General features: G+C 43.6%; 1 protein-coding gene across 1 annotated transcript in view; it reads right to left on the bottom strand.

Moving 5' to 3' along the window:
• CHL1 (cell adhesion molecule L1 like) overlaps nt 1-23,182 on the bottom strand; it is a 123,272-nt gene that overhangs the window by 86,597 nt on the left and 13,493 nt on the right. The window contains 1 exon segment of the mRNA XM_056501616.1: nt 5,811-5,891. The gene's annotated coding sequence lies outside the window, so the exon portion shown is untranslated.

Genomic DNA, 23,182 nt, shown 5'->3' on the forward strand with positions numbered 1-23,182 from the left:
CTTAATTCACTGAGAGGCACATTAAGGGCAGACAGGATGGAAAGCTGTCTGAGCTGTGCAGTTAATCATTTCCATACTTTATCTCCAAGATAATGCTGTGACCCATTGCTGGGAGCTCCTACAATGACCTTGACACCACCACCTCTGCTGGGCCAAGGGCTCAGCTGCTTCACCCCTTCAAATGTGGGCCAGATTTGCATTCTTCTCTTATTTTTTAGCATCAAAACCCAATAAATAACATCTTATAGAAATGTTATCATCTCCTCTGGAACAAAACCATTTAATTTGCAGCACCAGCCTTGGAATATTTTCCTTTTCCAATTCATATTGGATACTTTCAACAATAAGTTGTCCACACCTGAGAGTTCCCAAAGCATCTCTCCCTAAAGGCACCTCTTCACCCCAGTGCTCCCAGTTTGTCTTTTCCAAACAAACACAGGGACATAAAAACAGAAGAGGAAAAGCTCCCTTGTTACACTCCTGTGTACACTGAGTTTTTAACATGATCTTCTCCATATTATCCTCAGGGAAAAGCCTTCAGGAGGAAAAGGTAGCATGTAATAAACTTCCCTCACTGTGATGTTTGTATTACATATTTTTACTCATTTTTCCTTAGTTTTCCATACATTTGCTGGTCCCATATAGCATTTTGCAGTGAAGCTTATTTCAGCATCAAAGCAGAATTTTATACTTCAATTTACTGAAGTAACAGATGAGCTTTGCTGATGTTAAATTTAACTTTATATTTTTATGTGATTTTATTAACTCGTTTATATAAAAGTGGGTTACACTCTATTACCAATCTATTTTCTCTGTGTCTACAAGTATCTGGTAATACAGCAGATAAATCTGAAATAATAGGAATAACAAAAGTACTATTGTGCACAATTATAGCTTGTAGCACCCAAAATCAGACATCATTAGTAACAAATGACAACATTATATAAAAGAAAAACCATCTGAAAACTGATTTTACACGGCATATTAAAGACTTGATGGCTCAGGAGATGGGTAATAGAATAAAAAGCCTTTTATCTCAAGGTCATAAATTCAAATCCAAGTCACACTGATAGCAACTGAAAGCCATTTGATGGGAGTGCTAATGAGCCCAGCCTGGTTACTGGAAATTTAAGAACACCTCAGCACTGTGAGAGCAAAGTCAGGGGGTTGGAGGAGCAGATCCAGCCCAGGCTGGGCTGAGCTTCCCTCCTCTCCCACTGCTCCAAAATCCAGCACAACTCACTGCTGGAAGAGAGAATTGTGCTTCCAGCACCTCCAAATGAGGCAGAGGCAGCTCTCCTCTGGGCTGTGACAATTCCAGCTATTAATGCATCACTTTTATTTGATATCTCACTATTTTCCCGGCGTGAATCAAATACTGTGCCAAAGCAAACCAGTTCAGGGAGGGAAAAGAATCCCTGTGCAAACTCCAGCACCTGTTCAGCTGCTCTGACACCAGCCAGCAAATAAAGCAGAGCACATATTGCATGGCTTGACAAGCAAGCTCAAAATATTCTCTGATGAAATCCCTTCAATAATTTCCTTTGTTCTGGTATAAAACCTGCACAACTCATTGCTGGCTCTGGTATTAACATGATGCAAAGCACTGATAAGAACCCCATTGATGTTGTCCTTTTTCATGCTGAATGAGATTTTTATTAAAAATACCCTTCCAATAAAAGCAACAAAACACTAGAGATGAATTTTCAATTATTTTCAAATTATATTAAAAAAAAAAAAAATCCCAGAAGGAATTTGCTTTCATGTCTTTCACAGGCAGAGCTGAGTGTTAAACCAACACCAACAAATACCTGTTTGCAGGTGTAACTGGGACACAGAGAAGCACCAGTGTGACATAATCATTATAAACTGAGCAATCTGGGCTGATGGAAAATGTGGAAAATGTCCCTGCCCATGGCAGAGGTTGGATTGAGATGATCTTTGAGGTCCCTTCAAACCCAAACCATTCCATGATTCTGTAGGAACAGGGTGAGTGTTCCCCATAATCTCTGGAACCAAGATTCCTTTTTCAACCTCCCCAGGTCCCTTCCAGCCTAAATTCTTTCAAGATTCTAAAAATTACCCACTCCTGGCTCACATAAACCCCATCTTCAGCAGTGCCTGGGTTTAGAGGAGCAGTTTGGGTTTCAGGAGTGAATAATGGATTCATTTTAAAGGTACCCAGGTGCCTAAAGATGCATTTTACAACCAGCTTTGGCTTGCCATGTCTGGATAATCAATTCCCTTAATTCAGTTTTTCCCCAGTGTAATAACCATTAGAAACTCAGCCCCTACTCAGAGGAGACAGCAGAAATCCACAGACTCTCATTTTTCTGGAGTCTAGAGATGCCTCAGCACCCACCATTCCTCAACTAAACCCCCATGGATGGCTCTTATTTCAGTGCTGAACTTGGTAATTAATTCCTAAATCCTGATAATTTCATATTTATAACAGAGGGAACAAAACCTTCAAGTTTATTTTTATTAGCTATTTTTATCAGCCCCATCCCACCTGGCCTTGGGCAGTTCAGGGTTCCAGGGGCAGCCACAGCTTCTCTGGGCACCTGTGCCAGGGTCTGCCACCCTCAGGGAGGAATTTCTCCTAATATTTGATCTAAACCTACTCTAGCTGTAAGTTTCACATGAATTTTCTACCCCACATCAGCCCAAGATGCTCACCTCTGGCTGTGCAGCCTCCAGCACTGCACTGCCAATTTTTCCCCTTCCAAGGGCTCAATTCTGATTACCTGAGGTTAAAACTAGAGTTTCCCCTACCCAGCTATCTCTGTGCAGAAAACCAACTGCCAAAAATACAGAAATATGGGTTTGAGTGGAATTTGGAGTGTGGAAAAATCCCAAATCCATCAGTGAAGGTCATTAGCTCCTGTGACACTCCTTGCTGAAGTCAATTTTCAAGGATAAGTGTGTGACAAGCTGACTGGAGGAATTCTCCTTTAATGCATTATTAATTCATTTATTATTACAGTTATTATAATCTTTATGCAGGGCACTGAAGTTTAATTTGTTCTCTGTGAGCTAATCTTTTTAATGAGCCCTTTCTTCTCCTCAGGATGGGAGCTTCCCCAACCACTTATGGAGCTTTTAAGCAAGAAGAAAATGACAGGACCATGTACCCTCCTCATAAACACAGCCTCACACATCATGCCCTGAATTTTCAATGAAAATGAAAGATCACCAACTTTCCCACTGCCAAATATCTTTTAAAAGGTAATAGATTCACCAGTAATGCTCTAAATATAGGGAGCTCATCACACAATGAAATCTTAATTACAATTCCTCTCTGTGACAAAGAGGAGAAATGCATAAATAAAAGCCCTGTGTGAGTAAATGAAGTTATTGCTCCAGTCTGGAGCCCCATCTGAATGGCTCTGGGTTCATTCTCTGGTCATGCAGGGCAGGGAGGTCACAAGGCTGATCCCTGCCCCAGGAAACAGCTCAGAAACACTAAAGTGGGTGCCTTGAGCTGGGATCCAAAGGCAAGAAAAAATCCAAATACAAACATCCACACTGCAGCACAGCCAAGCTCCAGCTCTAAAGGCACCTCAGCACTTCCTTGGTGTCCAAAAACCATGTGGATGTGGCACTGGGGGACATGGGGACGTGGGTTAGTGTGGCCTCAGATGGATTTGATGGCCCTGAAGGTCTTTTCCAGCCTAAATGATTCTGTGATTCCATACAGGAAAGTTGGAATATTGTACCTGCATTTCCAATGGTCCTCCCTGGGAATGGAACAGCTCAGCCCAAGGGACACCCTCCCAGGGAGAAGGGCTGGGGACAAAAGGCAGGAGAAGGTTCTGGAGGTGTGCAAGAAGAAAAGATAACACAGATTGTCCCCAAGAAAAACAAAATAAATCCTTCAGGAGAAGGTTCTGGAGGTGTGCAAGAAGAGAAGATAACACAGATTGTCCCCAAGAAAAACAAAATAAATCCTTCAGGAGAAGGTTTGGGCATAAAAGGCAGGAGAAGGTTCTGGAGGTGTGCAAGAAGAGAAGATAACGCAGATTTTCCCCCAAGGAAAACAAAATAAATCCTTCAGGAGAAGGTTTGGGGACAAAAGGCAGGAGAAGGTTCTGGAGATGTGCAAGAATAAAAGATAACACAGATTGTCCCCCAAGAAAAACAAAATAAATCCTTCAGGAGAAGGTTCTGGAGGTGTGCAAGAAGAAAAGATAACACAGATTTTCCCCCAAGGAAAACAAAATAAATCCTTCAGGAGAAGGTTCTGGAGGTGTGCAAGAAGAAAAGATAACACAGATTTTCCCCCAAGAAAAACAAAATAAATCCTTCAGGAGAAGGTTTGGGGATAAAAGGCAGGGGAAGATTCTGGAGGTGTGTTTTTCTCCCAAGAAAAGCAAAGTAAATCTTTCTTCTTTTTCATTAATACCCCAAAACCAGCCAGCCTGGTGACCTTTCCAGCTGGATGGTCTGGAAAGAGGGGAAGTTGATCAGCTAACTCCCAGCCACATAAGAAGTCAGCTTTTCAGTCAGAGCTGCTCCCACAATGAGATAAATGGAAATATAACCAGATTTTATGGAGATCTGGACTTACACAGCAGCTGGATCCTGCTGCCTGCCTGATTAGCTGGGGTTAATCAGAAATTAGTAAATTATTTTCTACTTGGAACAATCACTGCTTGTAATGGAAAAAAATCCAATTATCAGTGGGTATAAGAAAAGAATTTTTAAAAAACCCTCTTCAGACAAAAAAAAACCTCTATTCAGACAAACTATATTTTGTCAATAATTCTGATGAAAAATTCCCAAAATTAAATTCAGCAGCAGATACATAAGAAACTTGTTCTCTACAGTAGTCAAGCAGTGGAACAGCAAGCAGAACACAAAATCCTAAAAAATGGCAGCTGAAAAGGAAGTTATGGTGCAAATAATTCCCATTATAGGCAAAGCTTTCACCTTGAAGCTCCTGTTACTAAAAGTTCATGGGAAATGCATATATTGGTGGCCAAGACTCCCTTTTCAGCAGCCACAAACAGAAAGAAAACAGAATTACAGGAGTTTTTTTTTTTTTTTTTTTTTCTTTTTTTCTGAATAGGATTTAAAAACAGTTAAATAAATAGCCAGAACCCCTTTTGCAGTGTGATTATTTCCTCCAGGCACATCTCCCTGCAGGAAGGGTCCCTGGGCACTAAAACCCCATGGAAACAAACTGTCCTGGAGAGGTGCAAGCCATAAATAACTGCAGGGCTCCAAAGGCTTTTTTTCCCTGATGAACAGAGTTGGCAGTGCCACCATGAACTCTTCCACTGTTTCTCTTCCACTTTGAGGGAATCCAAGGAAATCCATCCAGCCCTGGTGGCCACCAGCAGCTGCTGCAGAGCAGAAGGGGACACTGACCTTGAAATAATCAGGGTAGAATGGTCACAGCACCTTTTTATCCAGAACTGAGGGGTTTTTTTTAAAATGTAAAATCACAATTTCCTCACCAATTAGTTGCTACAACAGGATAAAGCCTGGCTCAGGGTTCAGCTCCACACAATAACCAATGTTTGCTTGAGTTGCAAAAAGAGAAGACAAACAAGGCTGTGAGGCTCTGAAAGCATGTCCACACCCTGCAGGGAATTAAAATCCCAGGGAATCATTCCAGAACATACCTACATGCACAAACAGACACACACACACATGTTTGTGTTTTTACAGAGAGCTTTTCCAGGCAGAAATGGCATCAAAAAAATGGTTACAATGACTATATGATGGCTCAGAAAGAGAGGGCAAAGAAAATCGACATCCAAACCAGAAATATTCAGTTAAAAAGAAAATTATGCATTTCTAACCAGTGCATGTGGCTGTTTCCTCATCAGTGCATGGCCAGGTTGGAGTTTTACATCTGAATCCTTCTCCCCACTTTACTGCATCTGGAAATAAAGACAGAATTGTGATTTGAGTAATGGCATGTCATATGTTGAATTTATCTAAAACCAGCCCCTTTATCAGTACAATTCCTTTGCCTTATTTTTTTTCCCCTGTATGCTGAGTTTCTGTCTGATCTCGTTCTCCTTGCCCTTCATTCACCTGGAAAAGGAGAGGATTCTCTGTATTTGAATAACAGGAGCAGCATACCCCATGGAATAGAAAAAAACAGGCTGAAGTGAGAAGATCTGATTTTTATTTTGAATCTGTTTTTTGGCCTTGGAACGAGGCACTTTCCTGCACATTTCCCCTCTCTCCCTTTGCCTTTCTTGTCTGCTTACATTACAAGCTCCCTGAAGTCTGTTAAGTGTTTGTACAGCACCAAACAGATAAGATTCAGCTTTCCTCAGAATCACAAGATAACACCAAGCCAGAAACAATAAATCTTATCAATCACCACCTACATTATTGCTCTCCTAACATGAAACACGTTTCAAAGTGATTTTCAATAGTTACTTTCCTTTAAAGGAAAAGAAATAAAAAAGGCTGGGGAAAGAAAAGCGCATCCAAGAGGAAACAGATCTCTTAATTGTTTTTTGTTTTTTTTTTTTTGTTTTTTTTTTTTCAAATACATTCCACCTGTTCTAAACACATTGACCAGTTTCTGCATTTCTGTATCTTTATTACAAGGGCAGCACCTCTGCCTTTGACCTGGACATTCCCACCTACAGGTCGCAGGATGCTCCACTGTGTGCTGGGAGCAGCAGAAGCATGGAAAGGCTTTGGAGCTCTAATCCCACTTTTCCTGCTCTCCCAAATGTTCCAGCCCACACAGTGTGAACACCAGACTGATTCCTGTGTCAGCCAGGAGCAAAAGAAGCACACAAACACCACTTGGTCTGGTTTTACCTCTGTGGGTCACCTTTAAATGTGATTTTTTTTTTCCAGCCTCTCAGTATGAATGACAAGATATTCACTGAGACGTCTTGAGGGAGAAGAAGTGATAAAGAGGAATTCAGCTAACTTATTTTCTTTCTTGTCACTACTTGATAATCTCTTTATCTTTATCTTTATCAGACAGACTGATTTCCCCATGGACAGGGCCAATCCCTCTTCCAAAGTGCCCAAGTGCACCTGGAGCTCCCTTCCCACAGCAAATTCATATTGCAAAGTGCCCCCGATCTTTTGGGGTAAACAGAGACAACTTCAGCACCCCCAGATGTAAATATATAAAATGTCAGTGCTTATTGCCTCACACATCCTCAGCCTTTCTCTGAGGAGTTTCTGTGGCCATGGGCACACAGGGAACATTTATAAGAATCTCCCCATCAATAGAAGTTTGCAGTTTCACTGAAACACAGCTCACTAGCACGATAAATTATGGTTTTGATGTGAACAGAAAACATTTTCTAAAGCTCTGTGGTGATTTAAGAACCCTAATTCCACTTTCAGCTGCACCTTAATCCTTCTTGACTTCTATTGAGGCTTCAGCCCAGCAGTGTTTGCTCTCCTCTGGCACTCTCCCAGCCCTTGGGGAGCTCCCCCTCCCCAGAGCAATGTGACTGCAGTTTGTGATGCCAAATGCAAACCGCCCGAGCTGCAGCCCGTGCCAGCTGTGCCAGCCTGGCCCAGGCTTTGCAAGGCGTGCCTGGGCTGGCACACAGAGCCAGCCCCAGGCACAGTCACCAGGGCTGCAAAGCAGAGTGGAAAAACCCTCCTGCCACTAACAGAGGCCATTTTCAGCAATTCAGGGATTCAGGGAGCTCAAGACAAGGTGCTGTTGTTGCATCAGGTCCAGACTTCCTGACATTACATTTCCCCCAGTTAGCTCTCTATTAAGCCAATTCTCCTGCAATTGATTAAAAGCTCTCCTTCAAATAAAAAATAAAAAATAAAAAATAAAAAATAAAAAATAAAAAATAAAAAATAAAAAATAAAAAATAAAAAATAAAAAATAAAAAATAAAAAATAAAAAAATAAAAAATAAAAAATAAAAATCCTGTTTATTTAGAGGCACGGTGAAAAAAAAAATAAAAATTCAACACTATTCAACATGAGATTCTGAGGGAGGAGGGAATGATGATTTGTATCTCCCCCTCCTCCTATTTTTTAATCTCCCTCAGAAATCACAGCAGAGAACAGTAACTCAAATGCTTTATAGCTGAATTCATTTCCATCAGCTGTCTCCTATCTTTACCAGTTGTTTGTCTGCTTCTCCCATTTGTGCTGTGCATCTTGGACTTATCGATCTTGTAAGCTTTAAATTACAGCTATCCATGGGAAAAAAAAAATAAAAAGAAAAGCAAGAGGCAAACCACAACAGGAAAAACCAGGCCTGAGAAAGGATTTCTGAAGGGCTGCTCACTTTTGCTGAAAGAAAATCTTAATGGCATTTCCTGGAGAGGAGGTCTGTGGGGCTGAAGTTATTAGTGGGCTGTATGGACAGAGGATCGGCAAAAAAAAAAAAGCTGTCAGATTGAAGGAAAAGGTTTGTATCAAAAACATTTCCAGTGAAAAGGGCAGGAAAACTTGGGGGAAAAAATACAAGATTTATACAAGTATTCATCAGCTGATTTACAGATCTGGGTTTATTGGAGCCAGGGAAGGGAAGGGAAGGGAAGGGAAGGGAAGGGAAGGGAAGGGAAGGGAAGGGAAGGGAAGGGAAGGGAAGGGAAGGGAAGGGAAGGGAAGGGAAGGGAAGGGAAGGGAAGGGAAGGGAAGGGAAGGGAAGGGAAGGGAAGGGAAGGGAAGGGAAGGGAAGGGAAGGGAAGGGAAGGGAAGGGAAGGGAAGGGAAGGGAAGGGAAGGGAAGGGAAGGGAAGGGAAGGGAAGGGAAGGGAAGGGAAGGGAAGGGAAGGGAAGGGAAGGGAAGGGAAGGGAAGGGAAGGGAAGGGAAGGGAAGGGAAGGGAAGGGAAGGGAAGGGAAGGGAAGGGAAGGGAAGGGAAGGACCATCATTCCTCCTGTGGAACAACCAGGCACAGACAGCTCTGGCCTCCCTTTCTGGGGCTCTCTGGCTGCAGCAAGTTCCTAAATTTTTAAAATGGACCATGGGGCTTATTTCACAATGGAATAACTGAAACCAAGTCTGTCTCAATGAGAAAACCTGTCTGCAGTCTGCACTGAAAACTCAGCCTGCTGTTGGTTTTTTATGCCTTGAGTACTACAAGGGAAAAACCTGCACCCTTCCTAACTGAGATTTATGACTGTCCTAGAAACCTTGTGGCCTGAATCAAAAGTTAGGTGCCCTGGTGTGGTAAATCTGTTGGGATTTTTAAAGCTGAGAAATTAAAATCTAATCTTTTCCTCTGTGGGCATGGGCAAAGTGTCTGTGTGTCTGGGCTGCAAAGGCATTTTATTGTCCTGATGTTCCACAAGTACAGTCACTCTGTCTTCCAGTTTCCCCAAAGGTCAGAGGGAGCTCACCCTGCTCAGTGAGGGAATGCAGTTCCCATTTCCAGTCCCTCAGCTGGTCCCTCCTGCCCTGCCCTGCCCCACAGTGAGCTCTGTGTGCCACAGCAAGGGCAGAGGCAGCAGGGCACAGAGCTGCTGAGAGACACCCCTGTGTCCAGCTGGGGCTGCTCAGACTGAGCACAGCCAGGAGCAGGGCACAGAGATGCTGAGAGACACCCCTGTGTCCATCTAGGGCTGCTCAGTGTCTGAGCACAGCCAGGAGCAGGGCACAGAGATGCTGTGAGACACCCCTGTGTCCAGCTGGGGCTGCTCAGTGTCTGACCAGGACCAGGAGCAGGGCACAGAGATGCTGAGAGACACCCCTGTGTCCATCTAGGGCTGTTCATAGTCTGTGCACAGCCAGGAGCAGGGCACAGAGATGCTGAGAGACACCCCCATGTCCAACTGGGGCTGTTCATAGTCTGAGCACAGCCAGGAGCAGGGCACAGAGATGCTGAGACACACCCCTGTGTCCAGCTGGGGCTGCTCAGTGTCTGACCAGGACCAGGAGCAGGGCACAGAGATGTTGTGAGACACCCCATGTCCAGCTGGGGCTGCTCAGACTGAGCACAGCCAGGAGCAGGGCACAGAGATGCTGAGAGACACCCCTGTGTCCAGCTGGGGCTGCTCAGTGTCTGACCAGGACCAGGAGCAGGGCACAGAGCTGCTGAGACACACCCCCATGTCCAGCTGGGGCTGCTCAGTGTCTGAGCACAGCCAGGAGCAGGGCACAGAGATGTTGTGAGACACCCCCATGTCCAGCTGGGGCTGCTCAGACTCTGAGCACAGCCAGGAGCAGGGCTGGCATCACCCACTGCCTCTGGCCATGCCACAGATGGCACCAGCAGCTTCCCAGGATGGCAGAGGAGGAACAAACAAAGAGGGATGAGCAGTCCCTGCTGCAATGTCACCTTCACATGCCATCCATGCATCCCTCCCAAACAGAGACACAAATGACAAATAAAAAACCTGCCAGTCAGGCTCAGATAATGCTCTGGAAATGACAAATAAATATTTAAATGCTACTTGAATTGTGCCTGCTGCAGATCCCTGCAAAACAGAGGAAGGTAATTCACAGATTTGTCCCAGAGGACTGGAGAAAGAAGAATGGCATCAAAGGAGGGGAGTGCTGGCCAGGAGGGAGCTCTGGCACTGCTCTGGCTGCAGCCTGCCCCCACAGCACTGCTCTGAGCCAAACCTGCCCTGACTCTGCTCTCAGCGCTCGCCCTGATCCTATTGCAGGGACGTGTGGGTGGCAAAGGGATGAAATCCCAGCAGCAGGGCTGGGCACTGTCCCCAGCAGCTCCAGCACACCAGTGAGGCATCAGCTGCACTTGTGCATCTTAACAGCTGAAGGCTTTTCAAGGAGGGGGTTCTGTCAAGCAATAAAAAGATTTATTTTATTTTTTATTTTTTTTTTTAACCAGCTTGGAAAATAGCACGGGATGAAGTGGATGAACTATCCCAGCAAAAGGTCAAGGTCCTTACAGCTTATGGATCCCACATCAATGCAAATGTGCTAAGGGGAGTATTACAGTGATGTCTTCTGACCAACACCAAGTACATAAAATTAATATGGGTTGAGAAAAAGAACTGCAAGAGAGAAAAGAAACCCTTTAATAAAGAAGCAAACACTGTCTACATAATTTTACCCATGTGCATTTTGAACACAACCCAGCAAAGATGCAGGGCTGAGAAGAGTCAGCACAAGCATTTTTCTGTTCCTTAAATAATATGATTATTTTCTTTTTAGCAACAGCAGGAATAAAATTAAGAAGTCTAGTTTAGTAGACATGTTTTGCCCATATTTCAAGTTTTCCCACCAGGAAAAAGAGATTAATAAAAATGTGTTTTTACTCTGTGGCACATATAGAATAAGGCCCATAATTACTCCAAGCACAGTGCTACAAGTTGCCCAAATACCTGTTTATTTATTACTGGAAGTGCTATCAGAATATGAAGAGAGCCTTGCAGTACTAATCACAGCTGTCAGGGGCCATCCCCTGATGTGGGCTGACAATTCCTGTGATTTACTGCACCAGGAAAAGAAGGGAGCCGTGAACACATTTTTGTAAATCAAGTCTGCTGGGCCAGATTTGGGTCCTCAATTACTCAGGCATAAGAAATGTTACAGCCCTTTGCCAGTCCATCACTCAGGAGTGAACTCAATAACATGGATGCAGGGCATTAAAAGCTGTTAGAACAGTTACAGCAGAAAATCACCTTGGCTCCAGCACCCATGCAAAGGCTCATTGCTGCACTGCCTCTCTCTGAGCCCTGCCATTACCCAGGGACAGCACAGCCAATTTTTTTTTCCCTGCAGAAAATGTCAAGGTCTGTGCAGAATCCCCCAGGTCTCATGTTCACACATCAGTGGGTGCTCAGCAGTTAAACACACACGAGCTGAGCTCAGATTTACAGAGCACACCAGGGGTTCTTAGTGCCCCTGGAGGGAGCCTGGGACTGGGCAGGATCACCTCTGGCTCAATAAATCCTGCTGGTCCATAAAAGTCAGCGAGTAAACCGACAGCCCGAGAGCACTTTGGGGTAAAACTGGGCACTCTGTGAGTCAGAGTGATTCTGCATTTAATGGCCCCCAGGCACAGCAGAATTCACAGGTTTTAACAACTCCTGGTGCTCAACCCCGTGTTCCAGCCCCGCTCACCACGGAGGATGTGCAAACCCCAGGATTTCTCCAGGGGGAAGGGAGAATCCTGAGTGTCTCACGATTTCTCAGCACATCACCTGAGGAATATCCACTGTTTTCCAGGAGACCCGTGGAATCTTATCACAAGCCAGAAAACTTTGCTTTTTGAAGATATAAAATCTTCAAAAAAATAATTTTTCAGCTATTCACACCCAAACCCATGGTAATTCTCTGGAACTCTGGAGCAACTCTCTGCATAGAGAAATAGAATCCCCAAAATATTTGGGTTGGAAGGGACCTTAAAGCCCACCCAGTGCCACCCTTGCCATGGCAGGGACAGTTCCACTGTCCCAGGTGCTCCAGCCCCAGTGTCCAGCCTGGCCTTGGGCATTCCAGGGATCCAGGGGCAGCCAAAGCTTCTCTGGGCACCTGTGCCAGCCCTGCCCACCCTCACAGGGAACAATTCCTGCCCAAAATCCCATCTAAACCTTATCTTGTTTGAAGGCAAATAGTCTTCAACTCAAATAAATCATGGCAGGTTTTTAAGTTGCATTTATTTACCCCACCTGACAAAGCATTTCCTCATGTTTCCTGGTTACAAAATTTATGCAAATTGAGCTGAGGGTGTTTTTTTCCACTCTACAACCCAGAAGTCAATCCCATACAAGCTGTCATGAGCATGAACTCTGAAAGATCAGAATGACCTAACCCATGGCACTGAGTGAAAATAACAGGCAAAGAAGTTTGAAAATGTTTTTTAAATGATCAGTTTTCTGCTGCCCTTTTCATAACAGATTTAGAGCATAGTTTTAATGAAGGATGATTTTTTTTTCCTGTTATAAAGATAGTTCACTGTTAAAGTATAATTTTCACTTTTTTTTTTTTTTTTCTCCCAGGAAATGCCCTTTAAATGCACTTGAAAATTGTCCAACATTAAAATTGGAAACTTAACCTTATAAGCTGTGATTCTCTGCTGAGATTGCTAATGATCATACAAACTAATAAGTTACTTATTTGGCATCCAAAATGATAAGCAAAGCACGAAAGAAGCAAACTGAGAGATTTCTATACCCAACTGGCAAATGATTCACAGACTTAAAAATCCTCCACAGACAGACATAAAAGTGAATTACTTTCAAGCAAAGGGAAAAATCAAGTCTACAGTCTGAAGTTGCTCATTATCCCTCATTTGTTCAATTCTTATCTTGATTTGGTCATCAACTCTCTGCTTGCTTGTTAGGATGGTCAAGCCATGCAAACAAAGTGATATTTGTTCCCATAACAACATTGAACCCTTATTTAGCATTTTTCATCATCAAATCTCAGATCCTTCTGCAAAGAAGGAGAGCTTTGTTATTTATCCCCAATCCAGATAAGGAAATTACAGCAGTGGGATAATTGCAGAGCCAGAAATAAAACTTCCCAGTCCCAACTGATGGCCTAAGTAGCAGCACAGGGCATTTTATTAACACAGGAGACAAGTGAGGTCAAGATGGGCAATTTGAGCATCCCAACATCTGAACTGCTGAAAGCACAAGGAGGAAAATGCAACTGAAAAAAGTCATCAATTCAGTGAGTGCTTTACACTGGCACTCGAGGCTTGGAGTGTGCTATTAACTCCTGCCCACAGACATGCACAAAGGCTTCACACCAACAGTTCCTCAGCAGGAAAGGTCATCAAGAAGATGCTTAATTTATTATGGTACTCCAAGTACTTGGAGTCCAATAATTTTTTTTTTTTTTTTCCACGAGAAAAAATACATGTTTCTGCTGGGAAAGGAGTTCTGTAGGATTAAAAGGAGTTTTAAACAATGCCAAGCCAACAGAATTTTCCTCAGAAGAAGTCAACGAGTCAGAATTATTTCTTAGGAATTTTATGCTGTGAAACAGGTTTGTGGGGAGTTAATTCTTGGAGGCCAGAATGAGAGGCACCAAGGAGGATGCTGTGGGGGGTTTGCTGCCCATTTTCCACCCAGTTAAGAACTGGGAGTGGATAAAGCTTGAGTCAGCCTTCATAAAAAATGGCAACTGGTGATGCAGAGCCACTGAGATTTCTGCCAGCACTGAAATTCAGGGCAGCAGTCTGGCTTGCTCAGGGGGCAGAAGGGCACAGGACAGCCCCATGATCTCCATGGAAAACTCCTCAAAGCAAAGAACAGCCCAGCCCAACGAGGGGGAAGTGCAGCAGACGTGGCAGAAGGCTGAGCTGGCTGGACAGGAATCCCTGACCGAACTCCAGCACAGAAAGTGAACAGAAGGTGGAAGTGGGGGCTGCCCAGAGAACAGAACTACAGAAGCCTGGCCCAAAGTGCAGGGATAAAATGAGGAAAGGCAAATCAAACCCCAGGTGGAGCTGAAGGTGGCAAGGTGTGGGAGTCCAGAGTATTCCTCTGGCTTCCCTGGGAGTTTTAAGACCCCCCAAAAACCCTTGAATGAGACCCAGGTGTCTCATGGCTGGATTTAGCTCCTTGGAACAATATACCCACATTAGGAGAAGAAATGCAAGCCACAAAAATAAATAGAGTGCAAATTAGACTGTTAGAACATAGATAAATAGACTTTTGGGAATGTTTGTGATAAGGGACACGTGGCCAAGATGGAGAATTGAGGGTGTGGATATTCTTCCTCCTTCTTCTCCGTGTCATCCATGCTGGGTGACACGCTGGCACTTTTGATCAGGTCTGTGAGTGTGCAGGAGACACACTGGCATCATCCTGAGACACCCTTTGTGTCCTTGAAATGTGGGGCAATCCTTCTGGAAAAGGCAAGTGCCCTGTCCATCCTCCAGATGGGCAAGAAGGAAACACACACACCCACACCCACATCCAGCTGTGCTTGGTGGCTTCACCTCAATCCCAAAGGCTGTGGAGCAAATCCTCCTCACTTCAACCTGCTCAACCTCTTAATTAACAGCTTGGAGAATGAGAGCAATGAGAAGACACAAGAACTGGAGATTGGGGCAGGAAATCAGCAGGATGATGAGGGAGATTCCTGTTTTCAACCCAACAAAGTCATGCCAGCATTCAACAGGAAGACCTCCAAAGCTCCCTTCCTACTTGTATTCCTCTACAGTATTAATGGTTTCTCCTTCACTTGTTCATCAGAGTGCATTCACTGCACAGTATGATTTAAAATAATTATTCTGTGTGCATCACTTTCAATGCAACACAAAATTCCAGACATATTTGAGAAGTTTCCAATGCAGGTGAGGAACAGCATGGCCTAAAAGCCAGTCAGCCAGAGCCAATTAAAGGCTGATCAACCTCCCCTGACACCAAAAGGCCTAATTGAACTTCTCCCCTCTGTGCAGGGTGGAGATTTTTGCCTTCTCCACAGCAGCCCAGAATGAGGGGTTCACTGCTCTGAGTCTCTGAAAAGCAGGATCATTATCAAAACATAACAGGAGATGTCTGCATTGATTAAAATAATGCTATTCCACCCTCTCAGAAAAAAAAATTAAAAAAAAATAACACTCCCCTGCAAAGAGCCAACGTCAGATGTTTAGTCCCAGACACTCATTTTTACCCTCCTGGCAAACAGAAAATGTGACACACAGGCAGATTTAGAATTAAACTTCAAAAGCAAGTGGCTCATTAGGGAAACCAAGACATGTTTCAATGATTGTTAGCTACAGTCTAATAAAACCTGAGCCTGGTTTTAAAGAGAAGGAAAGAATAAGGCTAAAAATGCATGTTGACTGAAATATATAAACTTACAGTGGAAATAAATTGGTATTTATAGCTGCTGAATAATGCACTCATTACTATTCATTCTCATTACCGTGCATTTTGCAACTGTCACAAAAAATAGAGTGACTGACTGACAGCTTTTAAAATATTTTTATGCCTCAAGAACCAAAATAGCTGAAAGAGAGCTGCAATTTTGAATTCAAAAAGACTGGACAAATTGCCAGTAGTGCAGCAATCTAACTTTCTCTTAATTCCTGGTTTTAAGTTCAAATCTCCTGAATATTCTGTGTTAATTAGAATAATCATTTTTCTTTTCTTCCTTTTTTGGGGGGGTGGAATCATGTTTCACTTCTGTATGGCTTTGTGTGAAAAATCTCTGTATATCAGAAAGAGTACAGGCAACATTTTCCCCTAATTAGTCCATAAAAATGCTAATTTCTCTAATGAATCAGATTGAAATATCACAGGAGTAGGTAACAGCACAAATACAGAGTTTGCTTATGGGGTAGGCTGTTGCTAATCACTACCACAGCACTGGGCAGCTCACAAAGCCAACACTCTAATGAGGCTAGAGAGGCTCAACATGCTCATCTGAAATTTTTGGTATAAAAAAGAGACAGTTACTTGCCTGTGCAGTCCCAGCACCCTTGAATTTGTGTCTGTGTGAGAAGAAAACCAGATCCCCAGCATTACATCCCAGCTTTTCCATCCCCACACGCTCAGGTCCTCTGCCTGTTTACTCAAGCTGAGGATGGGGCCATAAATCTTTATCCTGCCCAATTTCATTGTTAACACAATCCATTTCTGAGACAGATAAAATAATACTGCCCTTTTTTTCATGGACCAGTGGCTAATAATGTCACCAGTCTGACTGATACAAGACTGAGATCATTGTCTGTCTGCCCCACAGCATCTTTCTCTCTAATTTTTTTCCTGCCCTTACACTTTGGCTCCTGCCTTCTGTGCTGGCACATACTGAGGCACTTGTATCCAAGCTGCAGATCTAGGAAGGAGTGGTCTATCTCCAAGTCAAAAATCTAGGAGAATCAATGAGCTCTTAGAGGAAATCTCCTAGGGTTTGACCTTCAGGGTGGCCTTTTACTCTTTAAACCCCATGTAAAACAGCGATTCTGCCAGTCAATCCTTAGTAAAAGATTTAAAGAAAGGGACTGTTGCCTATTGGTGACACCAGAAATCTAAGCAGGAATTAAGCAGCTTGAAAAAGCCTTTAAATTCCACTCACCATTCTCCCCGAGCTCTCCATATATTCTTTATGGCCCTGTGTTCCCTCAGCCCTTTGATCATTTCATATTGAAGTAGTCTCTTGTTTAATACACAGCTAAGATGACTGCAGGATAACATCAAAACAGGAGGGAACAGAAAGAACATGAAAGAATATGAAGTCAATGGCTTTGCCAATCACAATCCACAGGCAGGGCTGGTTAAAAGGCTCAGCATTACAGAGCTGCCTTTATGCTCTCACAAAGCTTCACGACAAACTGGGACTAATGATTAAAACTACACTGGGCTGCCTTTCTTCTGCCTTAATTGTTGCTTGCTTTGCTCAGAGGTAACAGATCTGCAAATCCAGCACCTGTCTTTGTCCCACAGGTTGGCTGCACCAGCTGGTCTCACCACTCTTCTGTTAGAAATCAGTTTCCAAACCAGGGCTCCCAATAAAATATGCTCCATCATCCTCAAGCCATCACAGAATGGTTTTGTTTGGAAGGGATCTTGAAGTTCATCTCGTTCCAAGATCCTGCCATGGGCAAGGACAACTCCCACTAGACCAAGTTGCTCTAATCCCCATCCAAGCTGGTCTTGAACACCTCACAAAGCAGCTCCTCTAACAAGTTCCAAAGGTACTTTTGACAAAAAGCAAAAAAAGAGAAGAGTGTTCATTGAAATCTCCCTCATGCTCCTCCAAGAACATCAACTCACTTCCACAAAAAAAAACAAAGAGGAAACAAATCCTAGTTACACAAGACTTTGTCTTCTTGATCCCCAACAACTTCCTGGTGCAGTATTTACACAAAATTCCACAGCATGTTTTGGACACCAGACAGACGGAGAAGTTGACGTCTACTGTCTAGAACTCCTCTCACACTTGGTTTTCATGCCATATTTCCTGGCTGCCTACACTCATGTTAATCTGCTAAAATCACTTCACCCACTTGGAAGGCAACGTTTCCCTTGTCCTCAGCTCCACCACTCCTCAGGCAGCCACGTTGGCAGCTCCATGACTGACTGACTGCTCATTATCCTGTCCCCTGCGCGGCGCCGCGGCGGCAGCAGCTCATCCTTCCTCCCGTGGAGCCAGGGGGTGGGAGCTGGAGCCGGTGACAAACACCCCAGGGATTCCAGCTGTGCTGGGAATTCATCTTCTAATGGGAAGAGACCTGCCTTAAGTGTTATTTAGTGTGTGATGCCAGCAGCCTGAGATAACAGCTGGCAGGAGAATGAGGCATTGCCAGTGGGGCCAGGGTGGGACACGGCTCTGGGGGCTGAGCTCGCTGTCACATCCCTGTCACAGGGCCAGACAGGGCCCTGCCACATTCCCTGCCAGCAGGGAACAGCCTCAGGTCTGCCCAGGCCCAGGCTGCAGTTCCTGGGAATTTGGGGGTGATGGAGAAACCCCATTTACCTTTTCCATTTTTCAGATCCAGTGTGTAACAGGGAGATACAATCCTAAAGCAAACTTTGCCTCTCTTCTATTCACCATCCTAGACATGCTGGCAGAAGGAGGGAACATAGAGAACACTTATTACACAAGAAGTTGTATTTTTCACTGGAAAATCTTTTGTGTTTGTAAATGAGAAACAGAAGATGAAATCCTGGTGTTGATGAACACATTTTATGAATCACAACAGGCTTTGAGGATAATTTTGCTGCTTTGTTTGGTTTTTGGTTTTTTTTTGCCCTTCCAAATAAGCCATCCTGACTTGTCCTTTCTCTCACCTCATCCTACTGCCTTAATTTCCCAGGAAGAGAAGGGGAAGGGGAAGGGGAAGGGGAAGGGGAAGGGGAAGGGGAAGGGGAAGGGGAAGGGGAAGGGGAAGGGGAAGGGGAAGGGGAAGGGGAAGGGGAAGGAGGAGAAGGAGAAGGAGAAGGAGAAGGAGAAGGAGAAGGAGAAGGAGAAGGAGAAGGAGAAGGAGAAGGAGAAGGAGAAGGAGAAGGAGAAGGAGAAGGAGAAGGAGAAGGAGAAGGAGAAGGAGAAGGAGAAGGAGAAGGAGAAGGAGAAGAAGGAGGAGAAGATCTGTCTCCTGAGAGCAGCAGGAGCTGGGAGCAGTTTGGAACAATTTTTAGCAGCCACCCAGGCCAAAGCAAGCTGAGGGATATTGTGAGTAAATCCATCTTTCTCATGTGGTTTCAAAACCACAGGCAGTAAGTTCAAGTTGATGATCTTAAAGGTGTTTGTCAATCTGAATAATCCTCTGGTTCTAATGCAGAAATCCTGTGTGTGCAAGTTACATTTCAAGAACTTTACCTTAAAACAGATCCTCCAAATATATTAAAAAACCTGCTCAAGCCAAATTCACAGCTCAGTCCATGAGATTTTATTCAAATGTATTTTTCTGTGCTTCTGTACCAACTGATTTCCTCTTGCTGGTCCTTTGTCCTGGGCAAGGCTCATTTTCCCTGTGCTACTCCAGTGCCACCAAAGCAGCCAGGTGACCTTTGAGGACAAGTCAAATCCAAACTAGGATCAGTCTCTGCAGCATCTAAACTACTGAAGCCTTAAACAATCTGAATTTGCTTTTCTGAAACCTCCTTATACTTGTTTTTTTTTTGGTTTTTTTTTTTTTTTTTTTTTTTTTTGGTTTTTTTTTTTTGTTTTTTGTTTTTTTGTTTTGTTTTTGTTTTTGTTTTTGTTTTTGTTTTTTTTTTTTTTAATGCAGAAGATTATTGCTTAAATTACCAGCAATTCCTTTATATTAGAAGGACAAAAAGAAGACTGATAAAAATAAACAATGGTTCCTATGTGATATGGGCTATGAAAAACTGGAGTACCTTGAAATACAAAGCACAGAACCCACAAGAGCAACAGACCAGATTAAAAATAGACAGCTAAATAAATAAATAAATAGAAATCAATGTGCTCTGTACTGGTTGTTTGCAAAATTAGACAATTAATTCTGTGTAAACTGACCTATCAGGAAGCCACACTGTGGGGATTCAGGGAGCTGATATTGCACTACACTGGATTAGGAAAGAATGCTTTAATGAGATCCCTGGAGAGTCTCCATGGACTTGGACTGTCCTCTCCAAAAGATCATTTTTACCCCATTTAACTGCCAGTGTGTTGCATCTCTGATATATACATGAACAAAAAAAAAAAAAAAGGGAAAAAAAAAAACCTGAAAAGAACCTACAAATAAAGAGCACTATTAACACAATTACCAGGACCAATGAGAATGGTTCTTTTCAGGCTCAAAAAAGACATTATGTCACTTTCATTATGTCACATATAGGAGCCATCAGAAAGAACATCTGTATATTAAAACCCACTGCACTTAAAGCCATTTGCAGTCAGAATAGCAGCAGCATAAAGAAAGCTTTTACACACAGGGAGGTGTAAAAAACCATAATAATAATAAAAAATAAAATCACATTGTGCTCGCCAATTTGATTTTTCTTTAAGTAAAGACCTAGTGTAGTGCTTGCCAAGCACAATAAATGCCCCAGTTTAACATGTAATTTTTCAAATAACCTGGGGAAAACCACCTTGATCCACAAACCCAAAATGGCTGTATTTCAAAATACACTTGCTGTAAAATAACAGCTGGAAATCAGCAAGGCAGAGTGTTTTGGTGAGAAGCTGAGTAGTAGGGTCAGAAGCTGTTCCTCTATTTGCAGATTCTCTGTAAAGACATGTATAACCACATTTATGCCTTCAGCCTGGGCAATCAATACTCTCAGCTTTCAAAAAGCTTTTCCAGGGAAGCCTGTGGATTTTTCTTACTCTTGTCTGCTTTACAGAAGTGTTTCTGCAACTGATGCTTGAGATCAGAAGGAAAAAGCCCTGACAATTTGAAATGAAGTGCAAATAAACAAGCCAATAGAGAAACCCTCAGAAACACTGAAGCCAGCCTGTAAATTAGGATGGATTATTTTCTCTCCAGCTCCACTATTGGACTTTATGCAAGGACCAAGTCTCTGTTTCAGTAGCAGAAGGTGCTGGACAGCAGTCACTGCGAGACCAGTGTTTATTTCCATCAGTGCCATGCTCTGGAAATTCAGCAGGTTCAGGGGTTAATGGGGTAAGGAGCTGATGGGAACACTCAGGGCTGAAGCACTGAGCAGTTAATGAATGCAACACTGAATTCATTGTGCTGCTGCTGTTTTACCTGGGCCAGCTGAGTGACATCCCCACCTGGACCAGGGGACACCCAAAGAGCCAAACTGGGAGAATCCAGCAGGAGATCCTGCTCTCCACAGGGAACGGCACTCCAGCTTTAATCACCCCTAATTGATTTTACACCACCAGGAAAACGAGAAAGAGTTCAAATACAGTCCTAATATTTACATGGGCAAACATTTGTTTATCTGTCAGCTGTGTAATCTCAGGGCCTCTGCAGAGCCTGGGACAGGCTCTTAAGGAGCTTTCTCCAGTTTTGATTAGCTGGCTGTGGAGCCAGCCCTATAAATATTCCTAACATTTGCACCCAATGGACCAAGTGTTTTGTTGAGCAGACTAATTGGTTCACAACCCCTGCTTAATATCAGCCCTATCATCCCTGACTGCCATGGGCTACGATCATCATTAGCCAAGTGACAATCTCCTGGAGAATTTGGGCTCTTTAATCTCCCTTCTCCCCAGGGACATCAGATTTATTATGGGTTAAAGCTCTCCGAGTTGGCTCTCACTCCTTTCCCAGGCAGGATCCTCAGCACTGAAGGAAAATCCTCCTGAGTGTGGGGGCACAAAGGAAATTCATGGCCATGACTCACAAAAGCTGCTCCAGAGGAAGAGATTTTGGAGCAGGGGGACAGATCCTGCCTGCACACACATTTCTGCAATTCCAAAATTTGCAGGAGCTGTATGAATGAGCAGATGCCTGATGGAAGCAGCCCTTGATCAGCATCAAAGCTGACCCCAAAACATCTGGTTGGGAAAGTTCAGGGGCTTCGAGCCTGCCCTGCCCTGAGAGCCTGCAGTGCTGGGGACAGGAGCAGAGCAAGGGGTGAAACACGGGCCAAAGGGTGAAAAAGGGAATAAAGGTGAGGAAATGAGAGGCAAACAGTGAGGAGACATCATGTCCTCAGCCAGAGCCCACACAAAGAGCAGCTCCAGACAATGCAAACCTGACCTCGTTAGGGCTGGGACAGGAATCTGCAGATTTAGGCAAGAACAGGGAGGTTCCTCCGTGCTCTGTTTCATCAGGAAGAAAGTTCTGCTCTTAAACTTGAGACATCCTTTCATATGGTTTAGATCTGGAGTGTTAAGGGTTTGTTTTTTTTTTCTTCAAAAGACACAAATCACAATTTCCTGACAAATCCCACCACAATGAAGAGAGACATCCTCTTCTCATTGCATCCATCCAAAATGAGAGCAAACACCTTGGCAGGGACCAAAAGCCCTTCCTGCCCTCTGGAATATCTGCTTTGACACCAAATTCTCCCTCTTAAAACCACCTCTGCTCACTGATGCCAGAGACTCACCTGATAAATAAAATATTAAACCACCAGTCACCATCTGGAGGTGAGAGGGAAAAGGAAGAAGGAAGATCCAGCTGTGCTCTGAGGTTTCCAGGAGGGAAAGGGCTGTTAAAAAATCGAGTAAAGCAGCTCAGGGCTTCTCTTGTGCCCAAATTTGTACTGAGGCAACAAACTCAGGCTTTGGTACCAGAGCTGCCCCTCCCAGCACAGCAGCCCATCAGCATGGAGAGTTTAATTTCTCCTTGAGCCATGCTGAGAAATCTCTGCAATTTGGAGCTTTGGAAAGCCTCCACATTCACATTTAATTCAAAATTATATCCTCCCTGTCAGAAAATGCCTGGGGGCAAGTCACTTGGGGAAAAAAAGAGAAAAAAAGGTAAAAAAAAAGAAGAAAACAGAAATCTGAATCTTCTTGTCTGCTCTGAGTCATAACATCTGCTACTGAGAGTGCCAGTGCCAAAAACAGGATGAAGTTGTTCCTCAGAGAGGAGCACCCAAATAAAACAATATCCTAAAATAGAAGAAATCTGAACCACTTCTGAGGTAACATCTAATTATTAATAAACATTAGTGTATGAGCTTTCCAGCACTCCTCATGTGGCCACACAAGGCAAAAACCCAATTATCTTTATTTATATATAGAATGTATAAATGCACTTGTATGGGGACACTCATGAAAACACATTCTAGGTGTTTAATATCAAATTTCAAAGTTCATAGCTCAGGATAAATGGAAACATTTCATATGCTCCACATTCAGCTGCTCACTTGTGTTTGTTTCCCTCTCAGGCACATCAGATGTTGCTGTACTCTGATTATTTTCAGGGAAGATAAATGTAGCATCAGGTTC

This window comes from Oenanthe melanoleuca, chromosome 12 (assembly GCF_029582105.1).
Source record: "Oenanthe melanoleuca isolate GR-GAL-2019-014 chromosome 12, OMel1.0, whole genome shotgun sequence".
Taxonomy (NCBI): domain Eukaryota; kingdom Metazoa; phylum Chordata; class Aves; order Passeriformes; family Muscicapidae; genus Oenanthe; species Oenanthe melanoleuca.